The 21,215-nt window shown below is 42.2% G+C and overlaps 2 protein-coding genes across 4 annotated transcripts in view; one reads left to right on the top strand and one right to left on the bottom strand.

Moving 5' to 3' along the window:
* Nucleotides 1–21,215, bottom strand: part of LOC106747961 — a 100,436-nt gene that overhangs the window by 33,290 nt on the left and 45,931 nt on the right. The gene's annotated exons all lie outside the window — the stretch shown is intronic.
* LOC106747970 (leucine-rich repeat-containing protein 15) overlaps nt 1–21,215 on the top strand; it is a 109,792-nt gene that overhangs the window by 62,807 nt on the left and 25,770 nt on the right. For 2 of the 3 annotated variants that reach the window (XM_014626056.1, XM_014626055.1), the window contains exon 2: nt 1,811–1,878. The exons of the other annotated variant lie outside the window; for it this stretch is intronic. The gene's annotated coding sequence lies outside the window, so the exon portion shown is untranslated. The remainder of the gene's footprint in view (nt 1–1,810; nt 1,879–21,215) is intronic. 3 annotated transcript variants of the gene reach the window in all.

Genomic DNA, 21,215 nt, shown 5'->3' with positions numbered 1-21,215 from the left:
AAATATGTAATGTAATGCATAAGAAAATCCATTTTCGCGAGAAGCAAGAGGAAGACACACTATGACACAACCGGTGAAAATTCTTTACGCGAGATGAGAACGTCATGTTTCGCAAGATTGTATTTTAGATCGTGCGAGCAAAATATCATCCGCGTAAAACAATTCAACGTAAAACGTCGCTACGTCGAGCAGAAATAAGGGATCGGCACATTCACGCTTAACGATCTCGGTTGATATAACGATGGTTTCTTCTCTTTTGACGACAGATTTAAGGTTCGCATTTGAATTACAGCATCGCCGACGTGCCTTCAAAGGCGAATACCAGTTTACGGTGAAGCCGAGCGTACTCGGAAGGCATAGCCGGGAAACCAAAATCGCTCTTAATATAAACGTCGCTATGTTTACCGGCTGCTCATTAAGATTTATACATCCACTCGTGTCGCGCGAGCGCAAGCGTGCTCATCATTATATGAAATATTTTCAATACACCGTAAGACCCGCAACGACAGTGCGGCTTTTGAAATAGCTCAGAAAGACGTCTTACAGATTCTTCGCGGAAAAACGAGCTTAAGGCAGAATATTCGCGCGTGTTTCTCATCCTTTTGCATCGGTATTGCTGCGTTTGGATTGCACGAATCTTTCTAATGAGTTTCCTATATCTCTCTGGACGTATTGCTGAAAAAATTTCCACGACACGATGCGCGTCCCTTAGATTTATTATATAATGCTTCTTTCACAAATAAAATGTAATAAAAACAAAATACATTTAGATTCTTTAACGCTTCGTTTATAATCACTTTCAATAATTTAATTAATTTTATTCTTTGTTAAATATTTCTCTATTCCCTTTTCATTTAATCACATTTGGTGGAGCCCGTTCGTATAACTAATTGAAATATAACACAAATTAATTATATATATTTTATTTATACATTGTAATAAAGCCGAGCTGGCAGAGAAGTCCGCAATTTTCGACAATTTAAATAATTCAACGTTTAAATGCGACTTTAAATTTTCCGAATTACAGGAACGACTCTAAATTCGGTAAGATTATATCTTTATAATACTATCCCGCATATTTCGTCGTGCCGTGTAATTTTCCTCTTTCTAAACGCACGAAATTGCGTTCTCGATCGTACGTCGCCGTGCAATTTATATCGCATTGTATCGCGCGTGAAATTGTGGTTGTGTGAGTGCGAGTTGGCGCTGCGTGTTTTCATCAGTATGAAACGCTGTGGGAATCCCGCCAATAATTATCAGTTGTTTGTCGAAGTGAATCTCGGCAGTGAGTAGCTACGCCCTGGCAATCGTCTAATTGAAATTGGATGTACATCACTCTCCGAAACATCTCCAAATTTCCACGCTGTTGCATTTACGCAGAGATCGGCAACAACTGTTTGATCGTGTTTTAGCAAATAGTAAACAACCAATACCTCTCTTTAAGCTTTAAATGATGCACACGCTTCTCGTGCGAACGCGGTAATTATAATTTCGACACGAACAACGAGATAATGAACATTTCAACAGACTGAGTAATTTGACACTGCTGAGGTTGCGATCAATGAAACGCAAACGTAAATTACACGGATTTCCTTTTTCCCCGGCGTATAATTACCTGAAAACATTGTTCCTTAACATAACAGTTTCAGAATATTTCTTTGGCTATTTGTTTACCGATGCATTTCCAATCTTCGTGTATGTATGTGCTTGCATGTACTTATTTACCGTGTAGATTTTTAATTGACATTTCAAAATAATGCGTATGTTGTATTGCATATTGATTCCATTTGTGCAATCTTTTTCATTGCAGGTACGTACCGCGCAGAATGTAAGCTCAACCGGCGGGATTCCATTAAACGAAACGTCCGCAACAATCCGGTGAGTAAATATTTCGCCACAGATAAAATAATACACAATCGCGAATTCGAACGAGATAAACATATTGTTGGGGTGCACGGCTCCGCTTTCCGTGCATCTAAAAGCTTGAAAGTGCGACACGTGGGAACAGTAACCAATACTGTAATATGCTGCGACTATGTGTTGTACATTCAGCTAAATGCAATATGTATTTTCCCAAATATATATCAACTGCGTAAAAAAATGGTTTACTGACGGATTATAGAAACCAAATGTCCGAACAAGAGCTCCAATTGTCGTAATTCCAACGTTTCGATTGTTTATACAATATAAATGCGTTTCCACCGCTTGGAATCGATTATATTGTCCTGTGTGTACCTACTCGATTTCCAACATCCCGTGTTTTCAGATCTGCCAAAAAGCGAAGCCTTCCCGAAATACAGATTTTTCGAATAGAAATATCGCTATGATCGAGCATATATAACTCCACTCGATATACAGGTTTTCATCTTGCGTATGCACAAACAGTTTTGATTGCACAGTGATTTCGCAGAATTTAGTGAGTGGATGGCTTTCACAGCTTTCGAAATGATTGGCAAGCTCGGATTTTTCCATTACCGCGTGTCATTACCGAATACCGTTTGAGAGAGGTAATGCCTCTCGCGATTCGTGCATTTCACGAAAAAAATTACAATTATGGCGTGACAAAAGGTGCGGCTTTCGCGACTCGTAAACTTTATTTATAGTAACAAATGAGAGTTTGCGACGTAATTAGCGGAGGCACAAATAGAGGAAGAGTCAGGTCGGACTGTGTGCATGTTTAACACTTCGCTGAAGTGAATAAACGCGAAGGAAAGGACTCGTATTAGCGCGATTTTAATATTAGTTTTAATCTAACGTAATATTGACGCAGTATACAACGTTCTTTCGGCGCTTGCAATAATTCAGATTCGACAAAGCGCGAAGGAAGAGAAACATCCATTTCATTATGCACGTATGTGCTATTTTATTCTGTTCACCATGCCGCTTTCATGAAGAATACGGTTTCAAAGATTGGCAAAGTAAAGCTAGCACGATAGTAAGAATGGCAAAGGTATCGGTCCGACGAACTAGAAAATGAAATTCTCACAGGATAGTCCCGAATGATGTTTCGTGCATCCATTTCTTCGGCAAACGAACGGAGTTTCACGGTTGAGGTGTTTTAGAGACACGGGACGTGGAATTGAAGAGGGAGAGATACACGGGCGGCGGAGAAAAAAACATCCGCATGCAAGCACCGCCGGCAAATTGTTTTGGGAAAAATTCCAGATAATAAAATTTCACTCTACCGCGAAAGCTATCATTAAATTTCAGCCTGAACGCACGCGCTATAAACACTTCGTTAGCAGCACACCGATAGGTATTGGCATGGGCCGGTCCCAGTAAAAAAACAGCAAAATTAATAAAGAGATATTACAAGCACTTTTATGACACAATAAACCCGGGGGAAACGCGATTTCGGTAGTTTACGTGGCGATGTGCGCGAGTATATGTATGAGAGTGACGTTGTAATCGGCACAATTCGAGCCTCTTAAACCTCTTAAACGAAAGTATCCGAAAATTACTAGCACCATCTAACTCATTTTACTTTCGCAATTTATCTATCTTTGCACTTCTTTGCGTCGCCCAACGCGCCATGATTTTTGAAGTTCGCTCTTCGCTCTTTATAATTTTAATTTATATGTAAATGGAATTTAGCGGTTTCGCACTGTTCTTTCGAAGAAATATTCGCGCAGCGGTGTGTTTCCGCATACAACAGTTTAGAATTGCATTGACTTTCCAATCGTTATACGATATAACGAAGTAAAATAAAAACATATATATTTAATTCGGTACAAAAACGGGCAACGCGCGAATCTTAAGGCTCGCGTCCGTTGAATTGCAAAAATTACGGCCGAAATGCTGCATATTTTTAGAAACACAGTAAGAACAAAACCTGTCAAAGGAATAACGGGGGCGCAATTGCATGCATATACATGTATATTAAGCCGCGGTGCAATCGCTGTTTACGCGAAGGATTTATGAGCATAAATGCACCACTATTACTGGAATTCTCTCTTACCCACATGTCGCTTTGGGAAAAACAAAAATTTTAATTTCGCGCATGAACACCGAGAAGCTCCTTTTTTTTTATTACGGCAGCGTCGAATATAGAAAGAAATGCGGTAAAGTGAATTCCTTTCACGGCTTGATATTGAAATTTTCAGACGAACTCGCTCGTGAACGAATGCTCGGCTTACAATCCTTTCGCTCATCGTGCGATGTTTACAATTACGATTTACACGTCCTTAGAAGTGTAGACGATTTTACTTTTTTAACAAATTTTATTTCCTAGAAATATCGTGCAACCGGCGCACGTATACGTATTGGTGCAAGGAACGCCGATGAATCATCTGTTTATGAATTTGCGCCCGCTGTGAATATACATCAGCGACGGATCTTCCATCGTTCAAAGCGTATAACGTGATTTCACGTTAAACGCCATGTTAATTAACGAACGTTAATCGAACTGGGAGGAATTGTCGTGGAACATCGAATACGCGTGTACTTTGATATCGCGAATCAGGCGATGTTATCATACATAATGAATGAAATTCTGGGAACAATCAACTAGAGCGAATTCGTTGCGCTGTCGAACATCAGTCGCGGGGATTTTATTACAATTGCATTTGTCCGCATAAACCTACCGGAGTACGTTGCAGTTCCCTGATTTCGCTTTCCCAAGTGTACGCTAGAATTGACGCGGAATACATTTCGCAGAGTTGAAGCTCCGCGGAGGAGAGAATATGTGCGCGCGACAAAATTAATGGATGAACATCAGGCTCCATGAGCTACGCGAAGATCGGATTGCTGAAAGGAACCTACGCGCGAAATACGCCTTTTGTGACGTCGCGTTGTACAGTGCGCATTTACATAACGATCTGGCACGACTATAGCGCGACTATCGGTGTCTATATCCCCGTAGGAATTCCGGAAGTGACGTCCGGCGATACCTCAGGGCGTCTTTGGCAAAAAGTTATCTCCAGGGAACGGGAAAACGTGCATTCAATAAATCAAGAATATTGTTTATATGTTCCACTTTCGCCCCTTTCCTTGATTAACGGCGATTTATTAATAACTCAGCGACAACAACGAGAATATATCGCCGTTGTCCGTTTAAGTTGATTAATTTACTCGGCTAGACATTCCAATCCGTTAGAGTTCGCGCGTCATCGTCATTCTTGTAAGCGTATTATGAATGCATATAAAGACGCGCGTTTATACTGTGAAGATTTACGCACGCCGTTCCGGAACTGCGACATTGCATATTACATATCGTCGATCACGCTGTGGGCGTCACAAAGTGCGCCCACGCGGAATCTTCGAGTCGCAGGAAGTGGGACTGTTCCAAGACACTTGGAAATTGTTGAGTTCCCTGTAGGACGATGCATCGCGAACAGTCGAAGCGATTTTTCCTCTGCAAAAGAGGTCGTCTATACCGAAGGAGAGAGCAAGAGAGAGTTTCAAAGTTCTCGAATTATTCATGGGAAATTACTACGAGCGATTCTCTGCCATGCCCGCAATCTGCTACTCTTGAGCAACGGTATATCAATCTACCGCGCGGTGCGCTCGATGTCATCGAGCGAACACGCAATTTCATCCATTAACAATAGGGAAGGAATTAACTATCGCGCATCGGGTTTATTTACACAGAGTGATTGGACTGAAATTTTAATAAACGCGATTTGTATTTCTCGCGTCGCGGGCGCGTGCACGCGAGTGCACGAAGTGCGGCGTCGAAAATTAAATTGACTGCCGCGGACAGCCGGATGCGTGACGCCTGCACAGTCTACCTCTGTGATTAAGCCTTACACGATTATTTAATGCAGAACGACGTGTAATTGGCGTTTAATTAAAGCGAAAACTCACACAGTTGTATTTTATATCGGCTCAACTGACCCGATAATAGCTGACCCAGATTAACGCAATGATTATATCGCTAGATTAATTCGGATGCGTATTCATAAAATATATCAAGCGCGTGCACCGCGCCGCCCTCGAAATAAATTCGTCTCCCTTAACCGTCGCAATTCTATTCGGCCACACTCTCGTTTTCCTATGTTTCCCATTTCCTTTCTTTTTCCCGGTTGCGAGTTAGATTTGCCGTTGCGAGAAGCGAAAACGCGAACAGTTACCGCGAACGTCGATGACACGTCGGTGATAGGCGAATATTCCGTCGAAAACGAAAACACTTGTGAAAAAAACACATGCCAGGATGTTTCTATATCGTCGACGCGTGGAAACTACGAGTTGTCGTACACTGACGATCGATGTCGCGCGCGGGACTGAATTTATTTGTCTTTCATCCGTTTAATAAGTTTTTCTCTCATTCGGACTTCGAGGACTCGTGAATTTATGTCCTCGAGGGAATATCGGCACGACTAGGTATCTTGAGATAATATTTGCTCAATATGGAGCAGGACCAAACCCATTAACCGGGCGCATTAATACCAGATTACGATGGTGCAGGTACACGAGCGGCGCGGTACGGCAGTCAATTTTAGACTAATTAGGACGCAGTACGAGTCTTACGATCTCCCGGCGCGCTCACCAGCCGGCGGTGCCAGCAGGCGGATTAACATAAAGCCAAGATGATAACTTAAATTATCGCGGTGTTGCGCCTTCGAGTGGCCGATGTTAAAACGTCAGTACGTTAATGCAGCTCGCGCGAAACTCTTCATGCGCGCACACTCGCAGATCCCGTTCGGAAAATTGGAAACGCGCGTATAATTTGTTGCCACGAACTCTCGCGAAAGTTCGCCGTTTATTCGCGATAACTACCGCGCTACAATGTGACATCGCAGATTGGAGAGAGTTACGCAGGTGAAGTAGCGGCACGCCGAGGATAAAATAGAAATTCGACCCGCTCGTCAGCCCGACGACACAAAAGAAACCCCGGGATTAAATAAGTGAGTGGACGAGCGATGGAATAAATGACGACGTTCCGTAACAATGTTTAGACTCATAGAAACAACGCGCACGACGGGGGATTCAGGCGTCCTCTGTCTTCAAAGGTAAAAAGTGACCTATAGCCTTCCTCCGAATCGCACGTTTCATTGTGAGGGCACTTTCATCTTTCTTAATTTAGCGCAATATTTTAATTGGACGAGGCGACCCCACAAAGGAGGGTAAATAATATTCGCGCAAGAAGGCAAATGAATATAACAGTTCAAAGGCGCGCAGCGCAATCGCACAATCCCCGGGCAGTCGACTTCATTACCGGAATATTTCCGCAGCGGTAACGTCGATTATCCCGCTCCTTCAAACGCGAAAGTTCGAGAGATTAATGTCTAAAATCGGATATGCCGGCTCTTGTTGGGCAATCGATACGGCGTCTGCTGCTCTTGCTTGTGCTTCCACCGAGTTCCGTTCTCGCGAGAGCGCTTTCGCTCGTCGACGAAACCTGTCGTTCTCCGCGATCTCGCGATATATCGGCCGTGGAAGTGAGTAAATAAAAGACCCACCACTGGGAGAGCGTACGAGAGTATCGCGTAGTGCTAAGTACATCACGCACCTGAATGTCTATTTTTGTAGTTAGGTACACTACCGAGTTTCAACTTTGCCGCTCCGGGCAAACGTAGATATGGAACTCCGATATCTTGTACATACCGAACGCCCCTGTTTTAATCACGTTCCGTTATAACGTAAAAGTCAATCACGATTAATTCAATACAACTTGATAAACAATTTCATGAAAATAAAGACCTTCTTTTCTTTATTCCCATAAAGCGATGCCTAAATCGAAATAAAATGCTCTAACTCCTCGACCGAAGGAGAACAATCGATTGTGATCGGTCAGTTTTCTTACTGCTTAAGCATCGTGGACTGTTTGATTTAATATATTAAGGCTTATAACTTATAGCTTAGTGTTTATAGGTTAAAGCCTGAAAGCAAGGTTGTAGACATCATACATTGCAATCGTTCAGTTCTCAATTTAAAATATTGATCGTTGACAAAATTTACTGTACAAAACAGAGGCTAACATCACCTTTTCCTTTACGTGCGATTTTCATGACAAGTGGTTACAAATTCATAAAGGAATCTGTAATCAAGAGGAAGAGTTTGCGACACAATCTCGAAGACTCTTTATAATTCGCTCGCGTTACGAACGAAACAATCAAGTCGACGAATGTACACGTCGATATTTAACGCGCGGATGGCGTTCTTGAATATATACTGGGGTGCCGGCTATCACCCATAAATCGTCCGGCTGGATCAAGCGGATCCATAAAAAAAAGTATTTTTCACGGTGCACACGAAGCGGCTTGAAAAACTCGTATCGATCTCGCATGTGACTGGTTATCGCGCGGGAAACGCGATCCGTGCTTGTATAATTTAGCATAGTGCGGGCCGGGTTTTAAAGAACCATGCTGGGCTGCATATTTCATCGTTTATTGTCGCGCGCAGATAGCGGCGCATGAAAAAGCACGAATGTTTTTTAATCCGCCGAGCGATGTTACCTACGTATCTCGTCGACGAGCCGCCTCCTCCGCCGCTGTCGCGGCGATTTCACCATTTTTCTTCCCTTTCTTTTTCATCATTTACTCCTTCCTCGCGCTTTACCGGGACCCGCCTTTATCTCCTTTCCTCTTTTTTCTTCCTCGGTCGCACCTCGCTCGCTCGCTATGCCCACGCGGAACACTTTAAAACTAATCCGAAAATGAAACCAACCCCGTACCCAACACCCCGCGCGTGATACATTTCGTGGCCGGCCAGACAACGAGCAATCTCACAGTATCCACGAGCGAGCGAGCGAGCGAGGTAGTGCGCGTTCGCGTAAGCCGATATTTATTTGCCGGCTCTTGCAATTTGTGGAGGAATGCGAACGTAAACGGCACCGAGTCGCGGTAGCCGAGGGCGGCAAGAGCGACGAGGACGTTCGCATCATCGAGTTTCTCGCTGAAGCGCGATTAATTCCGAACAGAATTTCCTCCCATTAATATGTACAATTATATAGACAATTCAGCGAGGTGTTTGAACGATTGAATCAATCGATAATACGTCGAGTCCGCCGGAACATTAAAAGGATACCTGGTGCATTGAATTTCTAGTCTAAACGATCTCGGGTGGTGGAAGAGGGTCGATGCGATAACCACCGGAGCAAGGGAGGGGTGGGCGCCGCGAGACGTTAAAAACGGAACGGACCGATCCGCGAGCTCTCCTATTGATCTCCTGTCGAAGCCCTCCGGCCTCGTAATTGTGTATCAAAATTACAACGGAACAAATGAAAAGTACACGCATCAATGTAATATCAGTTGGCCGAACGGCGGTGGAATCGTAAACAGGGTTATTAGTTCGCGGAAGACACAGTATTTGCAACGCAATTATCGCGAGCGGGACGCGCTCGCGGTAACTCATATCGTGCATGTTCTATTATTCAGATAAATGAGGTGGAAGTGAATTCTCATTTGACCGCGCATGCGCCCCGTGTTAACTCTGCGCGTGCATATAATGTGATAAAGCCGTAGGGGTCCTCCTGGACTCGACGCGATAAATAATGTCGCCGCGTAGTGTTAATTAAAAAGTTCTGGCCGGTCCTACGTGCCGGACGCGGCGATCGCGTGCTCCTCAACTTCTCTCGTCCGCGATTTACATAAAACATTACAAAACTGTGCGTCTGTCTGTCGCACGCGCGCAAGCTCGCTCGTTGCTTCATTTACCTTCTCTTAAAGTTCTCAATCCCTCTCTCTCTCTCTTTCTCTCCCTCTTCCTGAATCTGACTCGCATCGGATTCGTCGTACATCGCGGAGTTCTATGCAGTAATTATTTGGACGGGTAATCACGTCGAATTATTCGAAGAATATATAATTAATCGTGGATAATAAATATAATTATATCCGCTGAAATTACTTCGACGGAAATAATTACTCGGATAAAATGTAGCCTTCTCGGCTTATCAAGTATCGAAGTAACACAATGCTACGGCTTGTTATTAGATTATCCGACACGTATGACACGTTGGGTTATTCGAGACACTCTCTCCTCAATGTAGTCGGAGATGCGAAGTCGCATTATCAATGACGAGAGAGGATCCCGCATTGTGTGCATGTTACGGGCGGCGGATTACGGTATACGCAGTTTCGTCGTCGTTTGCGAACCACTCGTCGCTCTTCGCGGGGAGAACAGTTCACGTTTAGTCGATAAAGCCGTAAGGCTCGTTAAATACCGACGACGAGATAAATCGAGAAGATTAAATATTTGAAATTCCGGTTACATACACACACACCCCCGCATTCTCGTTTCAACATCATCCCGACGTAATGGCACACACGTGTCCGGAGGAATGTATATTACGGTCAACGATATTCCCTTTGTAAGACCGAGTTTCCGTAACATGCAACGTCTCTGACACGTGCTCGGAATACGGCGGTCCGGCTGAGCGAGAGCGCGTGACAATCCTCGCGGAACGCGCCTCGACGGAAGGAATCAGACCGTCGACAGTCCAGGAATACGTTACCCTCGCGCCGTGCGGAAAGGTTAACGCGTTTATTTTCGCGGTGAAATGCCGGAGGTCGGCCATCACGGCTGGAATAAGCGGGGATGACCGGTGTAATGAGGTAGCTAATCGCTTTCGCGCGATGCCGCTCCGCTATTTTGTTTCTGCTTGCGATAACAAAGTCGGCGAAATTACAGTCGGCCTCGCTAAATGTATCTTACCGAGATGAAGAACCATCTTCGCCTGCGCCCTCCAATTTTCACTTTGACGACACCCTCGGGACATAATTTGCGTTGCCCGAGAAAGGTCTTGTCAGTCTCGCTACATACTACCTGAACATTACGCGATGTCTATTTAAATATTTAACAGGGAACGAGTGGGCGAGGAAAGTACATGGTTTTGGCGAGTCGGTACATAGCTTCGTGCTGGATGCGACGAGGAGAGCGACTCGGCCGATGAGAGTACGCGACATCCTCCGAGCACGCGAGCCATTCGAGAGCCAGATTCGACCGGCCGCGTCAGCTTTACGACCGTCGAGTGAGCTTTCGCACGAAGATGATCGAGAATTCTCCATCCAGAAATACTATACTCTCGTATGTTATGTCAATTCCTTTTTGCGAAATGTGCGCGCAATCTTTTTACGTTGGCAGATTTCTACGTGTATATGTGTGTGTAAAGAGAGACTGCACTCGGCGCGGAAATGGTTATAAGGTATAATGCATCGTATTTTCTTCTTACGGAGAACTTATCTCACGAACTCTGTGGAATTTGGCGTAATTTGGCTTTTCGAGGTAGAGCTGGGCGGACTTAATTTTGTGCACGAACGCGGACATTCGTTTCTCCTATTGTTCTTCGTACGAGTGTTTGCGTCACGCACTACGAGAAATTTAATCGTAACCGAGGATTGTAGGAATCACGACGCGGTTGTGCGTAGAATTTTTGGTTTAACAGGTGATTAAAAATGTATATATCAAGTTTTCCGCTTTAATTTTCATACATTCAAATATTTTATCAAAAATGTTTTATCGATTCATCCGACACACACACACACACACACACACACATGCATACTCGTACACACACAACGCAAAATTCTCTCTATATAATATACAAGATAACTCTATATAATATACTCTATATAATACCAGCTTCTATGCGCCCTCGGGAGAGATGTTGTATTTTGCTTTTGAGTCACGTGAGCGAGGCATAAATGGATTAATTATATCCCAGAATATAATCGAGCAGTTAATTCCATTCGTCCGGGAGGATTTAGCTACGTGACCACCATAAGTCGAAGGACGGCGAAACCCGGCATAAATACGGGAATACACTGCGGCGGTTGTTGCTGCTGCTCCGTCTCGGTATATTTTGCGCCTTCAACGAGCGAGGCTCGGCTGTTCCTACGGGAATCAACCCGGCTTGCCGCGTTGCTATTCAACGGGCTTTTGTTCGTCGCTTCGCGAAGTTCCATCGACCCCGTCTGTAACGCCCAGCAATGTTACCTCGCGCTTCAAATAACGACGCGCGCGTATATTAATTTTATTTTTTGCGCGTCCCAACGCTTCCTAATAATTCATCATTTAGAACAGACGTTTCTCTATTCGCCCGGAAAACAAATTTTGTACGCTCTCCTGTTGCAGTTTGCATATATTCGGCACCGGACGAGATTCAGATTTATCATTGTCATGTCAGCAACGCGTATACACACACGCGCGCGCGCGGCTACACGTTGATCTACCATTATACCACGTCGAACTTTAACGAGTCTGATCTTCCATAGTGGAAATTCATAGAGCCGCTTGATTATTTAACATTCGCTACTATATAATAGAAGTTGGTTGAGACTGGTTAAGATAGTTCCAAATAAAGAAGGTAAATCCTGAATGGTTTTCTGTTAAGAATTACTTGGTTCATCATTAATGCAAGTATGTGTCTCGGAACCGACAGGATTCATAATATAATTTATAATGATTTTGTAGCATAAGAGTAGAGTCATTTAATTGCTTACTAATCTAGTTCGTAATTGGGTAAGAGTTTTTTCGGAGAAATCATATTTATAACGAATAGTATTTGGAGGTATCAAGGATCGGTTATAAATGGAAGGCTGTCGCGTTTCGTGTTTCGCGTTTCAAGCCGAAAAAATTTTGGTAGTTTTGCATATATTGTGAACATTTCATCCTCCCACATTCATATTAAAAATTTACCATCATTAATCAAGGAAATATGAGAATTGGCCAATGAGAGCCTCGATGCGGTTGTGCGTTGCGAATAATACATCACGAGAGTCCATACATATTTAATTTGTTCATATTATTAATATTTAATGATAATAAAACATCCGTGCTCAGCTCCTAATAGCTTTATATTGGCAATATTTATTATTTTATTCCAACTGTGAGAGTTTCGAAGAGAGAGAGAGAGAGAGACAGAGAGAGAGAGAGAGAGAGAGAGACAGAGAGAGAGAGAGAGAGAGAGAGGGAAAAAAACCTAAAAAAATGTCAAAACGTTTCACAATTTTATATTAAAATTCAATAAATTTAAGCGACCATCACTTGCAAATTTGACTTCTAACATCTATTTTATTTGATAATAAGGTAGTTTATCTTATATTTTCGTTGGTTCGTTTTCAACGAAATCCTTAAAAGAAATTTCATTCGAAACTAAATTGCCAATATAGTAACGTACTGAAAATTTAACGGCTTTAATAAGGCCTATTAAATTTTCATTAAAAGCATCTATTCGATATTCGACAAATAATGTTATTAAAATGATATTCAGGAACACCACGATTTCAGCTCGCGTGAAGCCCGTACTAACCGTTAACCTTAATGCATACTACCAGCAACGTTACCGCGTATAATTTTCTTTGAATTTCAAAGACATTCATCGTCATTGGTATTGTAACGCCCGCGCGATCAATACAGAGGTGGAGATGTTGCGATATAATAATAATTCTAATATCGATATTTTTTTTTTAATACCAAATATTTTTGTATCGACGTTTTCTTTTGATATTCGTACCTATATCAGTACTGCTTTGTTTCGATACTTTTTTAAATTTTTTATTAAGTCGATTTTCAAGATATCATGTATTTGTGTAACGTACAATTTACCTTTAAACCTATCTTTTCTTATGATTTCCGTTATATTAATTTTGTGATTATTTATTAATTGCTGAAGTAAAAGGAAAGCATTCGGACATTTTTACAAGTATATAAAGTCGATCACGAGTGTCATCTTGTGCGTATATTAATTTTATTTTCACGTGTACTGCAATAATTTACGGCATGAAATTTTTTGCTCCTGACGTCATTAAACAAGAATAATAATAGCGAGAAAACAGGAGCTTTAACGCATCTTATCTAAAGTTTTCAAATCATAAACCATAGAAAGTCTAGATGGTAGAAAAATATATTTACCATAGTAAGATTATACGTAGACGTACGAAATCCTTATATAAAAGTGGCTTGCAAAGACAAACACTTCCCTGATTTTTATATTTCCCCAAGTTTCAAGTTTTTTTTTTAAGTTTAGATACTAGAATCTGTATCGATATTTTTGTTACTGGTATCCACTAATGATATTGATACTCTTGATTAGATACCCGTTTCAATATTAGCATCGATACTTTAATGGTATCCCCCCTATATAGAAATTTCGCAACACCGCGTTATATTCCTCCAAAACGAGTCGGAACTCGGAGATTTTTCAAGTTGCGCCCCTTGAAACTCATCAAACTTTCTCGTGAGCGATGCCTTTTAAAACCCGATTTAATCCCGATGAAATTTCCGAGAGGATATCGTACGTGTGTATGTCGGCACAGAGATCGCTGTCATTACAAGCGCAATCGTTCCTCCCTTAATTGCGCTGGTATCTCCCGTGACACGTGTCGTTTTCTAACTATGTCGGCTTTGCTGCGTTAGATGGCAGCTACCATACAGCTACCGTCTCATGCAGTTACGTGATGCTGATGTTGATGCTAAGCGCGGCATGATACGCGTCAATCCAACGATCCTGCGAGTTTATTGCACGCCATCTTCTAACATAAAAACAACGAAAAGATTTTAGCCAAGTTCCTCGCGAGCGTGGAGAGCACATCATTAAAATAACGGCGTGAAAATAAAGAAATATACGGTTATTTCTACATTTACTTTCTCTGCTCCTTCGTTGTACGAAATTGAATCGAATTTATCAGTATCACGCAAATCAGCTTCTTTCTCCGGGCAATTTGAGGGAAGTACGAGAAGTCGGGATCGATACTTGAAGTACCACACCGCGAGATTCCTTCCTACATAACCACATCTGTTTACGTTCGTTCTTTTTCACGCAAATATAATATCTGTCGCGCTAGATGCGTTAGCTCTTTCTCCTCGCAGAAGCACAAGCTGTCTTCAGACGTTGTTTGGGAAATTCTTCGTGAGCTTTGCGGGTAAATGGCAAAATAAGACATAAAGTGACATTATAATTCTCATTTTTCGATGAACGTCCTCATTCGTTACAGCCGGCGGCCGTTTCGAAAATTATCGTACACGTTTCACGTACGCGCCGCGCATTTATTTCCAGCTCGTCGCGTACAATGCGATAAAGAAAAAAACATAATGGCGTATCGATTTCTAATTACTGCGAAGCGTGTGACCACCGCCGCCACCGCCTGCCGGTGGCCTAGCCTCGGTAGTTGCTGAGCTCGTTTCTATCTCTTCCACGTACATCCATCATCACGGAATCGGTGCGCACGTTCTCGAATTGCGAAAATCACTGATATTTCGCAGCTGAAATTAATTCCCGCGCTACGTTCGCGTGTTCACGCGCGTTCATATATACACACACACGCATACACATCACACATCACTATCTCCGCGGAAATCAATGCCGGGTGAGGCAATTAGGATAATCGGCTGTTTCTGAGCTATACCGCGAACGATTTAATATGCCAGTTATAGCGATAGATATCGTTCAGTTAATTCAGTTGTTTTACGTGGGACGCGTAGCGTACACGACATTCGGTGGGTTAGGCGAGTCAGACGGATCGTTGGTCGCAATAATTGGAACTACAGCTTCGTAAAAGGCACACAAGTCGATACGTCAATTGCACCGGACGTTATCGAAACAACTGCAGTTTCTTTTAGCCGCAGGTATTTTGAATAGTTTAAGCCCAAATGTCCTGTAACGGAGATCGTTACTAAATTTTTTCCAGACCAGACAGTAGGGAAAGAACCTCGCCCATTTTCGGCCAATCACGTACACGGAGGAAATATTGTAAAAATGATTACAAAAGTTTGTAATGATGTAACATACCAGAATTATTCTTGAAATTACTATGTGTTTTGTAACTTTTAGTTATGCGTATCATACGATTTATTGAATATCGTCCATTCTAGGCTACATGCTCTCCATAGTAAGATCTGACATGAGGTGATATTTAGCAAGAGCTATAAATAGCCGAGCAAATATGTTTGAAAATAAATCTTGTGGGGGAGGAGTAAATAGAAGGATCCATAAGTATTTTTAACTATATAATAAAAGAAGACCATCAGTTTATTGAAAGCATCCTGCACACATAAACATAAGTAGCAAAATAAATATACCTTACACACAAAATTGATGAGATCCTAACACTAACTATCGGCAAATGTTTTAGCTATTGACACAGTAATCCACTCTTTATGCTCTATAATTTGACGTACGACTCACCTCTGTACGCGGATGGCGCAAATCTATATAAAATTGGCGAGATTCTTTTATCGTGCGAGAGACATAAATGTATTTGAGAGAAATGTATTTGATGAAACGTCCGATTTACCAGCGATTGAGCGCGAAAGGTTATAGGTAATGAATTTCAACGTTGCGAGTGCACTAAAGTTTACATTGTCTGTACAAATTCAAGGGGAACTTAAATTTTAATTACCGTGATGTTTAATATTCAACAAAATTACCAAGTTACGCGCCCACGCGCGTGCGGGCGGATGCATTAGGATAATTAAAAACAGTTTTTTGTTCCAACCGCTTTTGTTAAAACTTTCCCATCGAGCTGAAAGGAAATATCGCGTGTGTCGCGACGCGAAATACTTCGAAGCCGCTATTCTTGTCGTAACGCGCGCATTTCTAAAAAGATTTTCTCGCCTGGCGTGGAGATAGAATCATCGTTATGGCCGTAAAAATTGCGACGTGTAATTCTAGTCACATTTCAGCTGAGCCCGGGATACACCGCGACGAATAAAACTTGAACGGCATTCGTGTCACACCTATGCGCCGCGTTCGTTATCGGAAATCGTTATGGCTTACAAAGCTCTCCGAAGAGATAAATATGCGAGCGGTTGTGCACGCCGAGGCGCAATTGAAATTATAATTTGCGCCGCGGAACAGTCATGAGATTCCGCGCGAATTCGTAATCCGGAACAAAGACTCGCGCTACCCTGTGGTGGTCCTCGTTATTAACCGCTTTAACCTTTAACCACCGCGATTAAATTTCGGTAACGCCACTATCACGTTGAAATCGCTCTAACAACTATTATTTATGACGGAAAGTAATATTAATTCCGTTTCTCATTAGCGCGACGAACAGAACGGAGAAGCCGCGAGAGATAACGAGGGCATTGAAGGAACGATGAATTTCGCTCGCTCGACGAAGAAAATTTTCCCCGAGTTTTGACACTCTCCCCGGGCCACCCGTGCTCCGATTCGTGTCACCCAGTCAGTAGTTCAAGCAGTCTGCGCGCGCACTAACTTTAAGCACGTCTCGTCGAAGCAAATTTAATAAAATGCACGAGAGTTTTTTGCTCGTCGGGCATGTTAGGTCATCCATACCGTAAAACTCACCGACAATCTTGTTCCGCGTAATTAAAAACTTAGTAGCCCCTTATATACGCTGCGTAACAAATTTCATCAGACTGGCTCGTCAATTGCGCGTCTACAATGAAGCTATTAACCACGCCATGTGACCCATACACACACACACACACACAACATATATATATATATATATATATATATATATATATATGCAGCGTGTCGATTATGTGGATATTACCGGAGCCGGCGCTTTGCCATTGCGCTCGTAGTAATCGCGTGGCGCAAACAATAGCTATGCGCGACAGGNCCACACACACACACACACACACAACATATATATATATATATATATATATATATATATATGCAGCGTGTCGATTATGTGGATATTACCGGAGCCGGCGCTTTGCCATTGCGCTCGTAGTAATCGCGTGGCGCAAACAATAGCTATGCGCGACAGGAGTATAAATGAAAATTACTGTATTAGCACGCTATATGCTGTGTACTAACACTCGAACGGAATGATTTCTGTTAACGACGTTATTAAAGTTCGAACCGCAAGATATTATGACACGGCGAAAGGTAGCGTTTTATGTATAAGCATTCCCTCCTGATGACGATGCCCATCATCTTCCCTCACGGTTGCGTCGTTAAGCGCTTAATATCGCTCCACCGTATCGGCTAAGCAGCCGGCGATCGGATAAGTATCGTTTAATGCCTGAAAAAGTGGTTCGTTAGTTCGGATATTCATGAGATTCCCGGGTTGCGCACGTGCGAGAGGAATTTTCTTTGAGCGACGGTCGCGCTCACGGAATTGCTTTCTTACCTACGCGACGCGCAAAATTACAGCTCGCGTTGCCCGCTGCGAGCTCGCTCTTAAGAGCGCTTGGTAGTTGAGTAATTCAATTCTCTTGGCGGAGGTACAAGCGGAGGGTCTAAGTCGCGTTCTCGTATCATTGATCAATCTTATCGTCTCTATCCCGAGATAGTGGAATTCTCTCTCGCGGCAACCGCAAATGCGGTGGCAGTTTGCTCCCGCAATTAGTTTGCGATCGGCGAACAGGCTTTGGCAGCCAGACGCGCCGGCTAATGAATGCCCCGCAATTCCAGCACCATTATCGTGGACTGTACTGTCGTCTCTCGGTACGGTGCAGCGCGTGAACTCGCGTACGGAGGTGGAGAGTCCCGTAAATATTTTACCTGTCTAATAAGATTAGCCGCAATGCGGTGAAGCACATTTGCCATTAACCGAAGTGATTCGCGGGCTATTTTCAAACCGCGTAGAAGTTAGGAGAGCGATCGACATTTATCATTCACACCGACCGGAAAAAGCAGTCACGTGCAGGTAATGTGTGCTATTTTGAACGATTAAATGATATACGGAATACTTCGACTATTGATAGATTTTTATTCAGAGGGAAGTCACTTTAATACGCTGAAAAATCCAAAAATTATCAAGCGCACTATCTATCCCATCTATCTAGACAATCATCGAATCGTTTGTTAGCTAAATGTATATATTGACCAATAAAACAAATATTATTATTATTATTATTATTATTATTACAGTAGAAGAGGACGGGATAATCGCAATCACCTAAACGGTAACTCTAATAAAACTGGTAAAAAATATAGGATTCTGGATTTGTTTTATAAAATAGACATTTACAGAGATATTCTTTTATATAGCCTATTGCAAAAAATTCCGTAAAATATACCAGAGAAACAAATGAAAAGTGAAAAAGATATTTGATCGAGATTACCCCTTCTTTGAGTTCGCCGGTCAGCGATTTATCTTGTATGTTTACAGTGTATAAGATCAAAAAAAACATATGTTACTGAAAATTAAACACATTTATTCTGACAAAGGTTTAACATCTAATGTATTGAAAAATTAGTCAATTGTTTATTCAATTGCATCCATCATAATAATAGTCCTCGGAGGTATCTCAATTAGCAATCCTTGTATACTCAAAGTCCACAAAATATGCAACGAAACCACATTTCATTACCTCTCCTAAATTATCCATAAAGAAAATATAACTCTTAATCCCGGTCACTTCAACACCGACTCACCAGCATTGCCCAAATTATATGTTTTCACACATAGATTAATTGTTATAACGATTCATCACTTCAGAAAACTAACACTCTTACCGTATACTAGACTGTTTGAATGATATTGCAGAAAATAATGCAATAATTTAGCATGAAGAAATGTGCCAACTTATTACGGCTGTTTAGCAGCGATTTTTAAATCACAAAACTACGAAACACATTTTTCGCAACGACTAAACCGTGGACATTGATAAAATAGCGATTTATTGACTGGCGATTCCTTCGGGCCTTCAGAGACGACAGATGCTTACAGAATTCGATTCCTACCGATCACAGTCCAGATATAGAGACGACCGGCATTACGCGCTAACCGGTATTATCTCATTCTCCCCTATTTGTTATATGATAAAATACACACGTCGTGTGTTCCGCTGAAAGAATATCTTACCCGCTATTTCTATTTCTCTCCTTCACGGTAATAATTTTTACGCTAGTGTGGGAGTATTCGATAATACGGTTGCACCAAGTCGTGCATGTTTTACGATATTGAATATGCAGCGTACCAATTACTGTATCGGGGAAAACTTTGCTTAGCCAATAATTAATTGCACGGTCCAGTTTCGTATGCAATTATTTGGTATGTTGGAAGTGATATGTATTTGTAATGTCAATTGGGAATCCGGTCGGTGCGCGGAGGGACGTTATAATTGGACGCCGCATTGGAATATTTTAATTTTACTCGCACGGGAGAAGAACGGCCGTCGCTAATCCTAGTTTAACATCGTGGAGAGTTCTGAAGTTAATTATTATTTACCGCTGGCCGGAAGCACACACGCGTGAGTCGACTTTTTCAACGACGGCTCGCGACTACGACGGTACGAGGCTACAATTGTAATATAAAGCGTATGCTCAAAATTATAACCGTACGATTACGATCGTGACTTTTCCCAGTTAAGACTATGCAATATTTCCCCGCCGGGAATATTTTTGTAAGGTGCGCAGGCGTTATCGCGTTAATTACACAGAGGAAACACAAACTTTACTCGTTCCTGCTTACCGCGCTACGCGTTTACGCTCCCATTACTCATAAGCTTTCACGGTAACGAAATGAAGCAGCTTGCAGCTTACATATTTTAACAGCGAACTATTCCGCACATTAATTATCGATTCGTTCAATTAATGTATCCCCAGACAAGGAAGAACGTAGCTGCAGTGAGCAGATATATCTAAGAAACTATATAATATCGTAATCAAGATGTGTAGCACGATGAAATTATGATAGATTTTTCTCAGAGAAAATCTAATTAGATCGAATTCTTCATGTGATTAACGAATGACATAATAAATGGTTTAATTTGGGAGAAAGAGAGAGAGAGAGATAGAGAGGAACAAGTTATTCCGGGCGGATGGAAAAAACATTAGAAATTTCCACGACACCGTCGACTTTCCGAACGTGGAAGATCCTCGCCACGAGTCCACCGGCTCTCACTATGAAATATGAATGCCGGGATCAAAGCTACTAACTCCCGCAGCAAATCTAAGGTGACCAGATGCTTAACCCGAGACTTAAACTGGAATTTAACCCGGATTACCATCTGATACTCGGTCCCCTGTAGTTACGAAGTTGCTCGGCGCACGGCGCACGGTGCAGTATCACCTCGCTGCTTGAAATGCCACCATTTCTAGAAAGCGCGGGTGCTGATGTGTAATTACGTCAGGTCGAGCTTTTCATAAACGCATATCTCGAATGATATCGCGCGACGCAATGTATAACGCGTGAGTGACGTTCAGACGCGAGATCAGAATTTGGAGCGTATGCCGAGAAAACTTCGACTAGTCGATAATTACAACTTTCATCATTTTTGTAATTATAACATTTGTATGTTCGTGGAAAGAAATATTTTTGTTAGTACAACAAATTGTCATTTACTATGTTGACAGTAAAAAGATTCCTTTGGGTAGGAGAAAGATTTGTTTGGACAACTAAAAGGTTTGT

Source organism: Dinoponera quadriceps, unplaced genomic scaffold (genome assembly GCF_001313825.1).
Source record: "Dinoponera quadriceps isolate SergipeBrazil2010 unplaced genomic scaffold, ASM131382v1 scaffold2167, whole genome shotgun sequence".
In the NCBI taxonomy this organism is placed as follows: Eukaryota; Metazoa; Arthropoda; class Insecta; order Hymenoptera; family Formicidae; genus Dinoponera; species Dinoponera quadriceps.
The sequence above is the reverse complement of the archived record's forward strand: the minus strand, read 5'-3'. Positions and strand labels throughout refer to the sequence as shown.